Source organism: Ranitomeya imitator, chromosome 6, assembly GCF_032444005.1.
Source record: "Ranitomeya imitator isolate aRanImi1 chromosome 6, aRanImi1.pri, whole genome shotgun sequence".
Classification (NCBI taxonomy): domain Eukaryota; kingdom Metazoa; phylum Chordata; class Amphibia; order Anura; family Dendrobatidae; genus Ranitomeya; species Ranitomeya imitator.
Genome location: NC_091287.1, coordinates 243,609,465 through 243,623,968, shown reverse-complemented (window position 1 = coordinate 243,623,968; position 14,504 = coordinate 243,609,465).

The following is a 14,504-nucleotide window of genomic DNA, read 5'->3' as shown; positions in this document are numbered from 1 at the left end:
TCTTCTTTCCAAACTGCATCTCCCGATGTTTGATAACCCATACTGCCTGGGACTGGTTGCTAAAAATGAGGTTACTGACTACCAACACCCCCATATATTTTTTAGTGGCAGTTTTATTTATCACATAATTTTATTTTTAAGTACATAATTGTATAACTTGTTTCCTTGGCCACATCCTATTCAGATGAAAATGTGTTGATTTGAAGTACCTATGAGTGACTACTAAACTGTTTGATGGAACAGTAGTGTGGACACTTTTTACATCTGACTACTGATAACAGACCTTTTAACAGCTGACTTATGGGGGTGCCAGGTATTGGAACCAAGCTTATATAATTCTATATTGATGACCTATCCTAAAATAGGTCATCAATATCAGAGTAGTGGATAAGACTTTTAAATCATGTTTTCATGTGATTGACTATTTTTATTTTCCAAGTCATTATATTAAAATAAAATCATAAAATCTTGCAATTTACCCACTGACCAGTAAGCCTTGGAACAGGCTGACCAATAACATTTTAGCAGTTATTCCATTATAATTACAGGAAGAAATATAGATGGTAGCACCTAATCTACTGTGCAAAAGTAGGCAGGTTTGGAAAACATGCTGCAAAGTAGGATTTTTTTAAAAAATGGAAGTGTAATGGTATGTGCACACGCTGCGGATTTTGCTGCGGATCCACAGCAGATTTGACGAGGTACAGTACCATGTAAACCTATGGAAATCAAATCTATACCGCGGGAAAAAAAGCGTAGAAATGAAGCGGTTTATATTCCGCAGCATGTCAATTCTTTGTGCGGATTCCGCAGCGGTTTGCAACTGCTCCTCAACAGGAAACCGCAGGTGTAAAACTGCAGGTGGAATCCGCATACAAAATGTTTGGCCACAGGTAGCTCCATTCTTTTTTCTTTTATTGTATGGCGGTGAGAAGAATCAAACATGAAGCGACCAGGAACCCATTATCCCCCAGTGCTGTCATATCCCAGGGCTGCAGCCTCCCTGTAGGGCCTAGATGTACAAGGTGTTCAGAGACATGGCCGAGGTAAGGGAGGATGAAACCCGACCACCACTGAACAAGACACAGAAATATCAAGACTGGGCCAAGATATATCTGAAGATTTTATGGACTCATGAGATGAAAGTGATTCTTGATGAACCAAATGGATGGGCTCATGTCTGTATCAGTAACAGTCACAAACCTCCAATGGGTAAGGCTATGGTCTGTTATTATTGCCACAGTCTTTGGCTGTGAGCACACGTTGCTGTTTTTGCTGCGGATGCGCAGCGGTTTTGACGCTGCGGATCTGCAGCAGTTTTCCATGCGGTGTACAGTACCATGTAACCCTATGGAAAACAAAAACCGCTGTGCACACGCTGCGGAAAAAGCTGCGCGGAAACGCTGCGGAAAAAAAGAAGTAGCATGTCACTTCTTTCTGCGGATTCCGCAGCGGTTTTCAACCTGCACCAATAGGAAAGTGCAGTTGAAAACCCGCAGAAGAAACCGCATGAAAATCCGCAGTGAAAACCGCAGTGATTTTGAACTGCGGTTTCTCCAAATCCGCTGCGGAAAAATCTGCGGAAAAATCTGCAACGTGTGCACATACCCTTCATCTGTTATCAGCACTGCTTCAGTGTTTGCTGGGCGATCTGGAAGTCACAACTCAATTTAAGTCTGTGAGAGATAGAATAAGGCTCTTATAGACTTGCATTATTGCATTAAGAGCTTGTGATAACTACCCCTGACTTCTGCTCATTCAGAAGTTGTGGTCACATTATGGCAGCGCAGGACCGAAGTGGTGCCGGAAATAGAGGAAGATGGTGGCTGGTGAGTATAATACTAGGGTCATTTCTAGCGCTGAAAGAAAAGTAAAAATTAATGCTGAAGTGGTGCTTTAACCCCTTCATGAGATTTTTTCAGCTCTGCATTTTTGTTTTTCACTCCGCTTCTTTCTAGAGCCATAACTTTTTTATTTTTCCGGCAATATGGCCATGTGAGGGCTTATTTTTTGTGGGACAGGTAGTACTTTTTAACCAACACAATTGGTTTTACCATGTCGTGTAACAGAAAATGGGAAAAAATTCCAAGTGTGGTGAAATTGCAAAAAACAGTGCAATCCCACACTTGTTTTTTGTTTGGCTTTTTGCTAGGCTCACTAAATGCTAAAACTGACCTGCTATTATGATTTTCCAGGTCATTACGAGTTCATAGACACCAAACATGTCTAGTTTCTATTTTATCTAAGTGTTGAAAAGAAATTCCAAAGTTTGCTAAATAAAAAAATTGCGCCATTTTTCGAGACCCGTAGCATCTCCATTTTTTGTGATCTCGGGTTGGGTGAGTGCTTATTTTTTGTGTGCCGAGCTGTGCTTTTCAATGATACCATTTTTATCCAGATACGATCTTTTGATCGCCCGTTATTGCATTTTAATGCAATGTCGTGGCGACCAAAAAAACGTAATTCTGGCATTTCGATTTTTGTTCTTACTACGCCGTTTAGCGATCAGGTTAATCCTTTTTTTATTGATAGATCAGGCGATTCTGAACACGGCGATACCAAATATGTCTATGTTTGATTTAATTTTTATTGTTTTATTTTGAATGGGGCGAAAGGGGGTGTTTTGAACTTTTGGTTTTTTTTTGTTTTTTTTACTTTTGGCATCCTTCAATAGCGTCCATGGGAGGCTAGAAGCTGGCAAAACTTGATGGGCTCTGCTACATAGAGGTGATGCTCAGATTGCCTCTAAGTAGTAGAATTACAGCATTACTATGAGCGCCAACCACTGGCTGGCGCTCACAGCAATCAGGCATCAACAACCATAGAGGTCTGGTTGTCATGCCAACGCACCAATGATCCCCGATCACATGACAGGGGTCACCAGTGCGCGCATTTCTGTCCGGAAGCGCCAGAGTTTGACAGCAGCATTTAATTAGTTAAAGGGAACCTGTCACCCCCAAAATCGAAGATGAGCTAAGCCCACTAGCATCAGGGGCTTATCTACAGCATTCTGGAATGCCATAGATAAGCCCCCGATGTAACCTGAAAGATGAGAAAAAGAGGTTAGATTATACTCACCTGGAAAGGTCAGAGAGGCCCAGAGCCGCAGCGTGAAGACAAGAAGAGGACATCATCGTATGAAGATAGGAGGCCCCGGACCGGAGCGCGACGCCCATCGGACCTGACCGCCCCCCCCCCCCAGGTGAGTATAATCTAACCTCTTTTTCTCATCTTTCAGGATACATCAGAATGCTGTAGATAAGCCCCTGATGCTGATGGGCCTAGCTCATCTTCGATTTTGGAGGTGACAAATTCCCTTTAACCCCTTAAGCCCCGAGGGTGGTTTGCACGTTAATGACCGGGCCAATTTTTACAATTCTGACCACTGTCCCTTTATGAGGTTATAACTCTGGAGCGCTTTAACGGATCCCGGTGAGTCTGACATTGTTTTCTCGTGACATATTGTACTTCATGGTAGTGGTAAAATTTATTCGATATAACTTGCGTTTATTTGTGAAAAAAACGGAAATTTGGCGAAAATTTCGCAATTTTACAACTTTAAATTTTTATGCCCTTAAATCACAGAGATATGTCACGCAAAATACTTAATAAGTAACATTTCCCACATGTGTACTTTACATCAGCACAATTTTGGAACCAACATTTTTTTTTGTTAGGGAGTTATAAGGGTTAAAAGTTGACCAGCAATTTCTCATTTTTACAACACCATTTTTTTTTTAGGGACCACATCTCATTTGAAGTCATTTTGAGGGGTCTATATGCTAGAAAATACCCAAGTGTGACACCATTCTAAAAACTGCACCCCTCAAGGTGCTCAAAACCACATTCAAGAAGTTTATTAACCCTTCAGGGGTTTCACAGGAATTTTTGGAATGTTTAAATAAAAATGAATATTTAACTTTTTTTTCACACAAAATTTATTTCAGCTCCAATTTGTTTTATTTTACCAAGGGTAACAGGATAAAATGGATGCCAAACGATGTTGTACAATCTGTCCTGAGTATGCTGATACCCCATAAGTGGGGGTAAACCACTGTTTGGGCGCATGGCAGAGCTCGGAAGGAAAGGAGCGCCATTTGACTTTTCAATGCAAAATTGACAGGAATTGAGATGGGATGCCATGTTGCGTTTGGAGAGCCACTGATGTGCCTAAACATTGAAACCCCCCACAAGTGACACCATTTTGGAAAGTAGACACCCTAAGGAACTTATCTAGATGTGTGGTGACCACTTTGACCCACCAATTGCTTCACAGAAGTTTATAATGCAGAGCCGTAAAAATAAAAAATCATATTTTTTCACAAAAATTATCTTTTCACCCCCAATTTTTTATTTTCCCAAGAGTAAGAGAAGAAATTGGACCTCAAAAATTGTTGTCCAATTTGTCCTGAGTACGCTGATACCCCATATATGGGTGTAAACCATTGTTTGGGCGTATGGCAGAGCTCGGAAGGGAAGGAGCGCCATTTTACTTTTCAATGCAAAATTGACTGGAATTGAGATGGGATGCCATGTTGCGTTTGGAGAGCCCCTGATGTGCCTAAACATTGGAACCCCTCACAAGTGACACCATTTTGTAAAGTAGACCCCTTAAGGAACTTATCTAGATGTGTGGTGAGCACTTTGACCCAACAAGTGCTTCACAGAAGTTTATAATGCAGAGCCGTAAAAATAAAAAAATCTTATTTTTTCACAAAAATGATCTTTTCGCCCCCAATTTTTTATTTTCCCAAGGGTAAGAGAAGAAATTAGACCACAAAAGTTGTTGTGCAATTTGTCCTGAGTGCGACGATACCCCATATGTGGGGGTAAACCACTTTTTGGGCGCATAGCAGAGCTCGGAAGGGAAGGAGCGCCATTTGATTTTTCAATGCAAAATTGACTGGAATTAAGATGGGACGCCATGTTGGTTTGGAGAGCCCCTGATGTGCCTAAACATTAAAACCCCCCACAAGTGACACCATTTTGGAAACTAGACCCCCTAAGGAACTTATCTAGATGTGTTGTGAAAACTTTGAACCCCCAAGTGTTTCACTACAGTTTACAACGCAGAGCCATGAAAATAAAAAATCCTTTTTTTTTCCCACAAAAATCATTTTTAGCCCCCCAAATTTTTATTTTCCCAAGGATAACAAGAGAACTTGGACCCAAAAAGTTGTTGTCCAATTAGTCTCGAGTACGCTGATACCCCATATGTTGGGGTAAACCCCTGTTTGGGCGCACGGGAGAGCTCGGAAGTGAAGGAGCACTGTTTTACTTTTTCAAAGCAGAATTGGCTGGAATTGAGATCGGACGCCATGTCGCGTTTGGAGAGCCCCTGATGTGCCTAAACAGTGGAAACCCCCCAATTATAACTGAAACCCTAATCCAAACGCACCCCTAACCCTAATCCAACTGTAACCCTAACCACACACCTAACCCTGACACACCCCTAATTCTAATCCGAACCCTAATCCCAACCGTAAATGTAATCCAACCCCTAACCCTAGCCCTAACCCTAACCCTAACCCTAGCCCTAACCCTAACCCTAGCCCTAACCCTAACCCTAGCCCTAACCCTAATGGGAAAATGGAAATAAATACATTTTTTTTAATTTTATTATTTTTCCCTAAGGCTAGGTTCACATTGTGTTAGGGAAATCCGTTTAGCGCTAGCGGATTGCGCTAACGCAATGTCTTTTTAGGTGTCGCGTTTAGTGGTCGCGTTAACGTCCCCGCTCTGGAAGATCGGGGATCGGACCTCGGGCGCGCCGCGGACGCTGCAAGCAGCGTCCGAGGCGCGCCACAAAAGAACGGCACCTTGCTAGCGCGAGCCGAAAATGGCACGCTCTAGCGATTCGCTACACCCGAAAATCACATTGCTGTCAATGGGTGTGCTAACGGACCCGTTGCACGGCGTTGTGACATTTTCGCCGTGCAACGCTGTCCGTTAGCGTTAACCCATTAACGCAATGTGAACCTAGCCTAACTAAGGGGGTGATGAAGGGGGGTTTGATTTACTTTTATAGCGTTTTTAATATCGGATTTTTATGATTGGCAGCTGTCACACACTAAAAGACGCTTTTTATAGCAAAAAAGTTTTTGCGTCTCCACATTTTGAGACCTATAATTTTTCCATATTTTGGTCCACAGAGTCATGTGAGGTCTTGTTTTTTGCGGGACGAGTTGACGTTTTTATTGGTAACATTTTCGGACACGTGACAGTTTTTGATCGCTTTTTATTCCGATTTTTTGTGAGGCAGAATGACCAAAAACCAGCTATTCATGAATTTCTTTTGGGGGAGGCGTTTATACCATTCTGCGTTTGGTAAAATTGATGAAGCAGTTTTATTCTTCGGGTCAGTACGATTACAACGACACCTCATTTATATAATTTTTTTTATGTTTTGGCGCTTTTATACGATAAAAGCTATTTTATAGAAAAAATAATTATTTTGGCATCGCTTTATTCTGAGGACTATAACTTTTTTATTTTTTTGGTTATGATGCTATATGGTGGCTCGTTTTTTGCGGGACAAGATGACGTTTTCATAGGTACCATGGTTATTTATATCCGTGTTCTTGATCGCGTGTTATTCCACTTTTTGTTCAGCGTTATGATAATAAAGCGTTGTTTTTTGGCTCGTTTTTTTTTTTTTTTCTTACGGTGTTCACTGAAGGGGTTAACTAGTGGGCCAGTTTTATAGGTTGGGTCGTTACGGACGCGGCGATACTAAATATGTGTACTTTTATTGTTTTTTTTTTTTTTTTTTTAGATAAAGAAATGTATTTATGGGAATAATATTTTTTTTTTTCTTCTTTATTTAGGAATTTTTTTTTTTTTTTTTTACACGTGTGGAAATTTTTTTTTTTACTTTTTCACTTTGTCCCAGGGGGTGACATCACAGATCACCGATCTGACAGTGTGCACAGCACTCTGTCAGATCGGTGATCTTACATACAGCCGGGCAGGATTAGAGCTGCAGCTGCAGCCTGATCCTGACCCGGAAGTGCTCCCTGCAGGACCCGGATGCAGCCCCGCGGCCATTTTGGATCCGGGGACTGCAGGGAGAAGACGCTCGGTACACGGTGAGTACATCACCGTGTACCGATCATCTCAGGGAAGCACGCAGGGAGCCCCCTCCCTGCGCGATGCTTCCCTGCACCGCCGGCACACCGCGATCATCTTTGATCGCGGTGTGCCGCGGGTTAATGTGCCGGGAGCGGTCCGTGACCGCTCCTGGCACATAGTGCCGGATGTCAGCTGCGATAGGCAGCTGACACCCGGCCGCGATCGGCCGCGCTCCCCCCGTGAGCGCGGCCGATCGCATATGACGTACTATCCCGTCACTGGGAATTAAGTCCCAGGTCACCTTGACGGGATAGTACGTCATATGGGATTAAGGGGTTAATAGCCGCGAGCATATTGCGATTCCACCTGCGGCTATTGCGAACAAATGTCAGCTATTCAATACAGCTAAAGGTACCGTCACACTAAGCGACGCTGCAGCGATACTGACAACGATCCGGATCGCTGCAGCGTCGCTGTTTGGTCGCTGGAGACCTGTCACACAGACAGCTCTCCAGCGACCAACGATGCCGGTAACCAGGGTAAACATCGGGTTACTAAGCGCTGGGCCGCGCTTAGTAACCCGATGTTTACCCTGGTTACCATCGTTAAAGTAAAAAAAACAACCACTACATACTTACCTTCCGTGTCTGTCCCCGGCGCTCTGCTTCTCTGCTCTGGCTGTGAGCACAGCGGCCGGAAAGCAGAGCGGTGACATCACCGCTGTGCTTTCCGGCTGCCCGGCGCTCACAGCCAGAGCAGAGAAGCAGAGCGCCGGGGACAGACAGCGGTAGGTAAGTATGTAGTGGTTGTTTTTTTTACTTTAACGATGGTAACCAGGGTAAACATCGGGTTACTAAGCGCAGCCCTGCGCTTAGTAACCCGATGTTTACCCTGGTTACCAGCGATTCAGCTGGTTACCAGCCGATTCAGCGATGTCAGCGGGACGTCCAGCGACGAAACAAAGTTCTGGCCTTTCTGCCCCGACCAGCGATATCACAGCAGGGGCCTGATCGCTGCTGCCTGTCACACTGGACGATATCGCTAGCCAGGACGCTGCAACGTCACGGATCGCTAGCGATATCGTCTAGTGTGACGGTACCTTAACATGTCCCGGCTTTGAGGTGGGCTCACCGCCGGAGCCCACCACAAAGGAGGGGGATACTGCCATCGGACGTACTATCCCGTCCGATGGCAGTAAGGGGTTAAAGATGACTTTGTTGAATATTTTCAGTTTTAAGATAGACTCAAAATCATCTCATGTAAAGAAGCTGCGGAGACACCATCACGTGTTTCTCGACGCAAGCAGTGAATAGCCAGGCCTTTCCCCGGGAAGGAACAACCACGGGAAGGGCAGCATCCTATGAAGGAAAGCCACCTATGCCAAGCATGGTATCCATCCACAGACAGCTGTTTCGAGGTTTTTGCCCCTCATCAGTGTGGAGTAGGAATCTGGCTATTAGGAGCAGTGCCTAGTAAAAAGGCTATAATGGCACAGATGATTGGCCTCGGGGAGACCAAAACATCCAACACCGCGGAGACACCATCACGTGTTTCTCAACGCAGTGATTCCAGAACACTGCCCCCATCCCTTATGGGAAATATGCAGATGCATGTAAAGAAGCTGCGGAGACACCATCACGTGTTTCTCGACGCAAGCAGTGAATAGCCAGGCCTTTCCCCGGGAAGGAACAACCACGGGAAGGGCAGCATCATATGAAGGAAAGCCACCTATACCAAGCATGGTATCCATCCACAGGCAGCTGTTTCGGGGTTTTTGCCCCTCATCAGTGTGGAGTAGGAATCTGGCTATTAGGAGCAGTGCCTAGTAAAATGGCCATAAAGGCACAGATGATTGGCCTCGGGGAGACCAAAACATCCAACACCGCGGAGACACCATCACGTGTTTCTCAACGCAGTGATTCCAGTGTCCCACACTGATGAGGGGCAAAAACCCCGAAACAGCTGTCTGTGGATGGATACCATGCTTGGCATAGGTGGCTTTCCTTCATAGGATGCTGCCCTTCCCGTGGTTGTTCCTTCCCGGGGAAAGGCCTGGCTATTCACTGCTTGCGTCGAGAAACACGTGATGGTGTCTCCGCAGCTTCTTTACATGCATCTGCATATTTCCCATAAGGGATGGGGGCAGTGTTCTGGAATCACTGCGTTGAGAAACACGTGATGGTGTCTCCGCGGTGTTGGATGTTTTGGTCTCCCCGAGGCCAATCATCTGTGCCTTCAAAATCATCTCAGACACCTTGTGCCAGTTTTTAGAAGATACTTTCTTCAAGCAGTGGTAAAGGAAAAAAACTGAGTTTTTCAAGGCCATGGTGTTCACGTGAACTAAACCCTATTGAGAACTTGGGGGCCCTTCTTAAACAGAAGATGTGCGGTGAAGGAAAACAGTACAATTCTCTAAACAGTGTCTGGGAGGCTGTGAATTGTTCTGCCCCCAAAAAATTGATTGTCAACAGAAAAAGAAACTGATAGACTCCATGGGTGGAAGGCTTATGACTGTTATAGTACAGTGTCTCAGTGATTAACACTGCAGCCTTGCAGCGCTGGGGTCCTGGGCTCAAATCCCACCAAGGAGGCATGTGCAAGGAGTTTGTATGTTCTCCTCGTTTTGACTGACAGCATTGTAGAAGTTGAATAATAAAATTAACATATTTTTCTGATTAAAAAACACACTTTTTCCCAAAAATATTTTGAGTAAAATGAGGGTGCGTCTTATAATCCAATTGTAGTTTATCTGGGAGGGTGGCTGTGGTGGAGCAGGGTCCCACGAGGCAGGGTCACTGCTGCAGGAAGCTGGCATCGGCAGCAGGAGTGGGGAGATGCTGCGTGCCCTGAGCTGGGAGGAGGGGGTGTTTGGCAGTGAGAGGCTGCGGTGGGACCCTTACTTTTACAAAATGTTGGGACTTCAGGAAAATAGCCGCCTCTATACTTTATGCAGCGTTTCAGAGTCAGACATACCTGGCTGAAATTACACAGACAGTGCCTGATATATGCTGCCCACGAATCCTGCAGCTTGTATCAACTATCAGGTTCACTTTAAGTAGTGCACATAGGTTATAAGGCTTTGTACTAAGGAGCCAAGTAGGTGATTCATATAGCAGCATAGGCTTTGTGCTAGTGTCTAGAAATTTTGCTGAACTACACAATACTTTCTCAACACATATAAATGGTATTATTCACAATTCTCCTTTTTCTCCATAAAAGACCCTATTGAACTTCAATAGTGAGAACACAGAATGAAAGACAGTTACATACCGTATATACTCGAGTATAAGCCGAGATTTTGAGCCCATTTTTTTTAGGCTGAAAGTGCCCCTCTCAGCTTATACTCGAGTCATTGTCCCAGGGGGTCGACGGGGGAGGGGGAGCGGCAGCTGTCAAATCATACTGACCTGCTCCCTCTATGTGCCATAATATGTCATTTTTGTAAATGTTTTTGTATATTATTTATGCAGGATTGGACCCTATTTTGGTCATATTGTTCCTCCAGGAGGAAGGGTGGATTTTACACATGGTTTTAATTGATTTTAATTAATTGATGTGTCTTTGTCCTTGTTTTTTGCTACAATAAAGGTTGTTTATTTGTTTGGTATATAATAGGTGTGCGCTTGTTTATGCATAGGCTTTTTTTCCCCTTTTCTCCTTGTGACTGACCTGCTCCCGGCACGTCTCTGCATATCCCTGCTTCTCCGGTGCCCGTAGCTCTTCCTGTTTTCAGCAGTCACGTGGTACCGCTCATTAAAGTAATGAATATGGACGTGACTCCACTCCCATAGGGGTGGAGCCACATATTCATTACTTTAATGACTGGTATGATGTGACCACTGAACATAGGAAGAAGCTGCCGGCGCCCGGAGACCATCTGTCTGTGAGAAGCTGCCAGGGACCGCGCCGGGAGCAGGTGAGTATAACGGGGGAGGGTGAGCATTCCGATATTCACCTGTCCTCGTTCCACCGCTGCACGCCGCTCCGTCTTCCGCATCCTCTGGCTGTGACTTTCAGGTCAGAGGGCACGATGATGTGTTTAGCGTGCGTGCCGATCTCTGCCTGAACAGTCACTGCAGAGGACGCGGAAGATGGAGTGGCGCGCAGCGGTGGAACGGGGACAGGTGAATATCGCAAGTGCCAGTGTTCCCGCCTGCTCAGGACAAGAGGTGAGTATGTCATTTTTTTTAATTGCAGCAGCATATGGGGATAATATTCTATGGAGCATCTAATGGGGCCATAATCAACCTTAATGCAGCATTATATGGGGCAAATGTTTCTATGGAGCATCTTATGGGGCCATAATCTACCTTTGTGCAGCATTATATGGGGCACATTTTCTATGGAGCATCTTATGGGGCCATAATCTACCTTTGTGCAGCACTATATGGGGCACATTTTCTATGGAGCATCTTATGGGGCCATAATCAACCTTTGTGTAGCATTATATGGGGAATATTTGTGTATGAAGCATCTTATGGGGCCCATCATAAACTTTATGGAGCATTATATGGGGCATATTTTATTATGGAGCATCTTATTGGGCCCATCACGAACTTTATGGAGGATTATATGGGGCGTATTTTGTATGGAGCATCTTATGGGGCCCATCATGAACTTTATGGAGCATTATATGGGGCTCCTGATTCAATATGGATATTTAAAAACACTTAACCTACTGATGTCTCAATTAATTTTACTTTTATTGGTATCTATTTTTATTTTTGAAATTTAACAGTAGCTGCTGTATTTCCCACCATAGGCTTATACTCGAGTCATTAAGTTTTCCCAGTTTTTTGTGACAAAATTAGGGGTCTCGGCTTATACTCAGGTCGGCTTATACTCGAGTATATATGATAAATGAAACAATACAGATCTACATGAGATAATATATATTTTTCAACTGGAACAATTCTAGGGAGAATGGCTGTCAAACAAGGTCTAAATGTGTCTGGACAAGGTATTATACGCACGATACATGAGATACTTTAGTCATAAATAGTAAGACATGCCAATGATATATCTGTGGAAGCAGATATTTTCTTTAAAAAAAAAAGCCAATTTAAAGTCTTATTCTTTTACAGTCTTATCACTAATTCAGATAAAAAGCAATGGCGTCATTACATGAACAAGTAGGGAATAAAAGCACCAAACAATCTGATTAACCTAACTGCACTGCAACAAGGTTTCACGCTGCCTTTCCACTGTAATAAAAGAGTCAGCGGCAATGATCTGAAGCAGCTTACATACTTACTCAGCATGGTCATTTACAGCAAAAGCTCCATTCCACTCATTGAGCAATAGGCTCTGTGTTATTGGTGATATGTAAAAGTGTTATTTTATCTTGTAACTCAAAGAGTAACCGTTGTTTTCATTTCTATTTCATAAATCAAAAATACACATGAAAATAAGCAACTTTGTAATATCTAATCAGAGAAATTAGATTTTTTTATTTGCCAGAATTGCTCAGTCATCAAGATTCTCAATTCTGAGGTTAAATCTGTATTCAGTGAAGACTTTGCCATTACCGAGATAGGAGATGTCAGGTACTACTGATAAGATTCTATGTACATAAGAGGGGAGGAGCTAGAAGCAGAGCTCCTCCCTCCCCCTCCTATGTACATAGAATTGCATCTGTAGCCCCCGCCATCTCCTATCTCAGTAATGAGAAAGTCTTTACTGAATACAGATTTTACAACATTTTGGGGTTGATATCAGCTGGGTAATGTCTGCGAGTAACCCTACTGAGATTCGTTCTCAGAATGCTCTCAGAGTGAGGCTCAAGAGTTATTCGCGGCCAGCAGCAGGCAGAAGCGTGAGAATCTCAGTGTCTGCCGCTGACCGCGAGCGAACTATGAAGTCTCAATCTGAGAACTTTCTCACACCGAGACCCCATAGGACTCGATGGGCGTCGTGGGACATTTCACTGTTGAATTACCCTAGAAACCTCCTGGATTCATTTTTAGTAAATGGGTGAACAAGGGAGTACAGGGGAGTCTTTTTTCAAATAAATATTTTTTTTCCTGCGTATCTGTGATATAGTAATGGGGTTGTCTGATAGATGCCACCCCATAACTAACCTCGGGGCTTGATATCAGTGGACAATACACAGCTGACATCAACCCTAAAATATTACTCCACTTGCCAATGCACCACAGAAAGTGGGAAGATCCGGGCAAAGCGCCAGAATTGGTGCATCTAATTGTTGTGCCTTTTTTGGGCTGGTTGCAGGCTGCTATTTTTAGACTGGGGAGGGCCAAATATCCATGGCACTTCCCAGCCTGAGAATACCAGCCTCCAACTGTCTGCTTTACCTTGGCTGGTTATCAAAAAATAGGGCAGACCCCTCACCATTTTTTAACTAATTAAAAAAACAGTGTGGGGCCACTCCATTTTAGATAATGAGCCAAGATAAAGTAGACAGCTGAGGGCTGCAGCCAGCAACTGTATGCTTCACCTGTGCTTATTATCATAAATAGAAGGGACACGTGTTTTAAAAAAAAAAAAATTGTTACATAACGCGCAGGTCAATCATAGTCATGCCAAAACTGTTATTTTTCCATGAGCTCATTTGAGAACAGGAAAAAAAAGTATTTTATGCCTACTGTTAGGGTTTGCCACATATTGTAATGAACACTAGCATGGGTCAGGAATTGCAGTAAAGGGCTTTCACAGATAATCCCATGGTGTTGACAAAGGCACCACACAAAGGAGCATTTTTCCAAATGTTCTCACCCCTATTGTCGAAAACTACTTTGATTGCAAAATCAATTTGCTGTAATTGTCTAGGCAAAACATATACAGTGTAGGGCCAAAAGAGCAATCCCTATCATGATGAACCTTGATGCTTGCACTACACAGACCACCTCTATGTACACCTGAAGAAAAAGAGGGCAGCATCCCATCCAGGTGAAAATAGTAAAAAAAGTCTTTATTCTGCCATCAAATCATACTGATGATTTAATGGCAGACTTTTTTTTACTCTTTTCACCTGCATGGAATGCTGCCCTCTTTTTCTTCAGTTGTGAGTATTTGTCCAAGGGGGTCTATGGACTGTGGAGCGTGCATCCCAAGTCACTATCCCAATCAGGTGATGTGCATCTCTGTAATGAGGAGGGGTGTTGTCTAATGACATCAAAACCCTAAGGTAAGCTTAATTATTAGGCAACTTCCTTTCCTTTGTCAAAATGGGTCAGAAGAGAGATTTGACGGTCTCTGGAAAGTCCAAAATTGTGAGATGTCTTGCAGAGGGATGCAGCAATCTTGAAATTGCCAAACTTTTGAAGCGTGATCACCGAACAATCAAGTGTTTCATGGCAAATAGCCAACAGGGTCGCAAGAAGCGTGTTGGGCAAAAAAGGTGCAAAATAACTGAATTGAGGAAAATCATGCGTGAAGCTGCCAAGATGCCATTTGCCACCAGTTTTGCCATA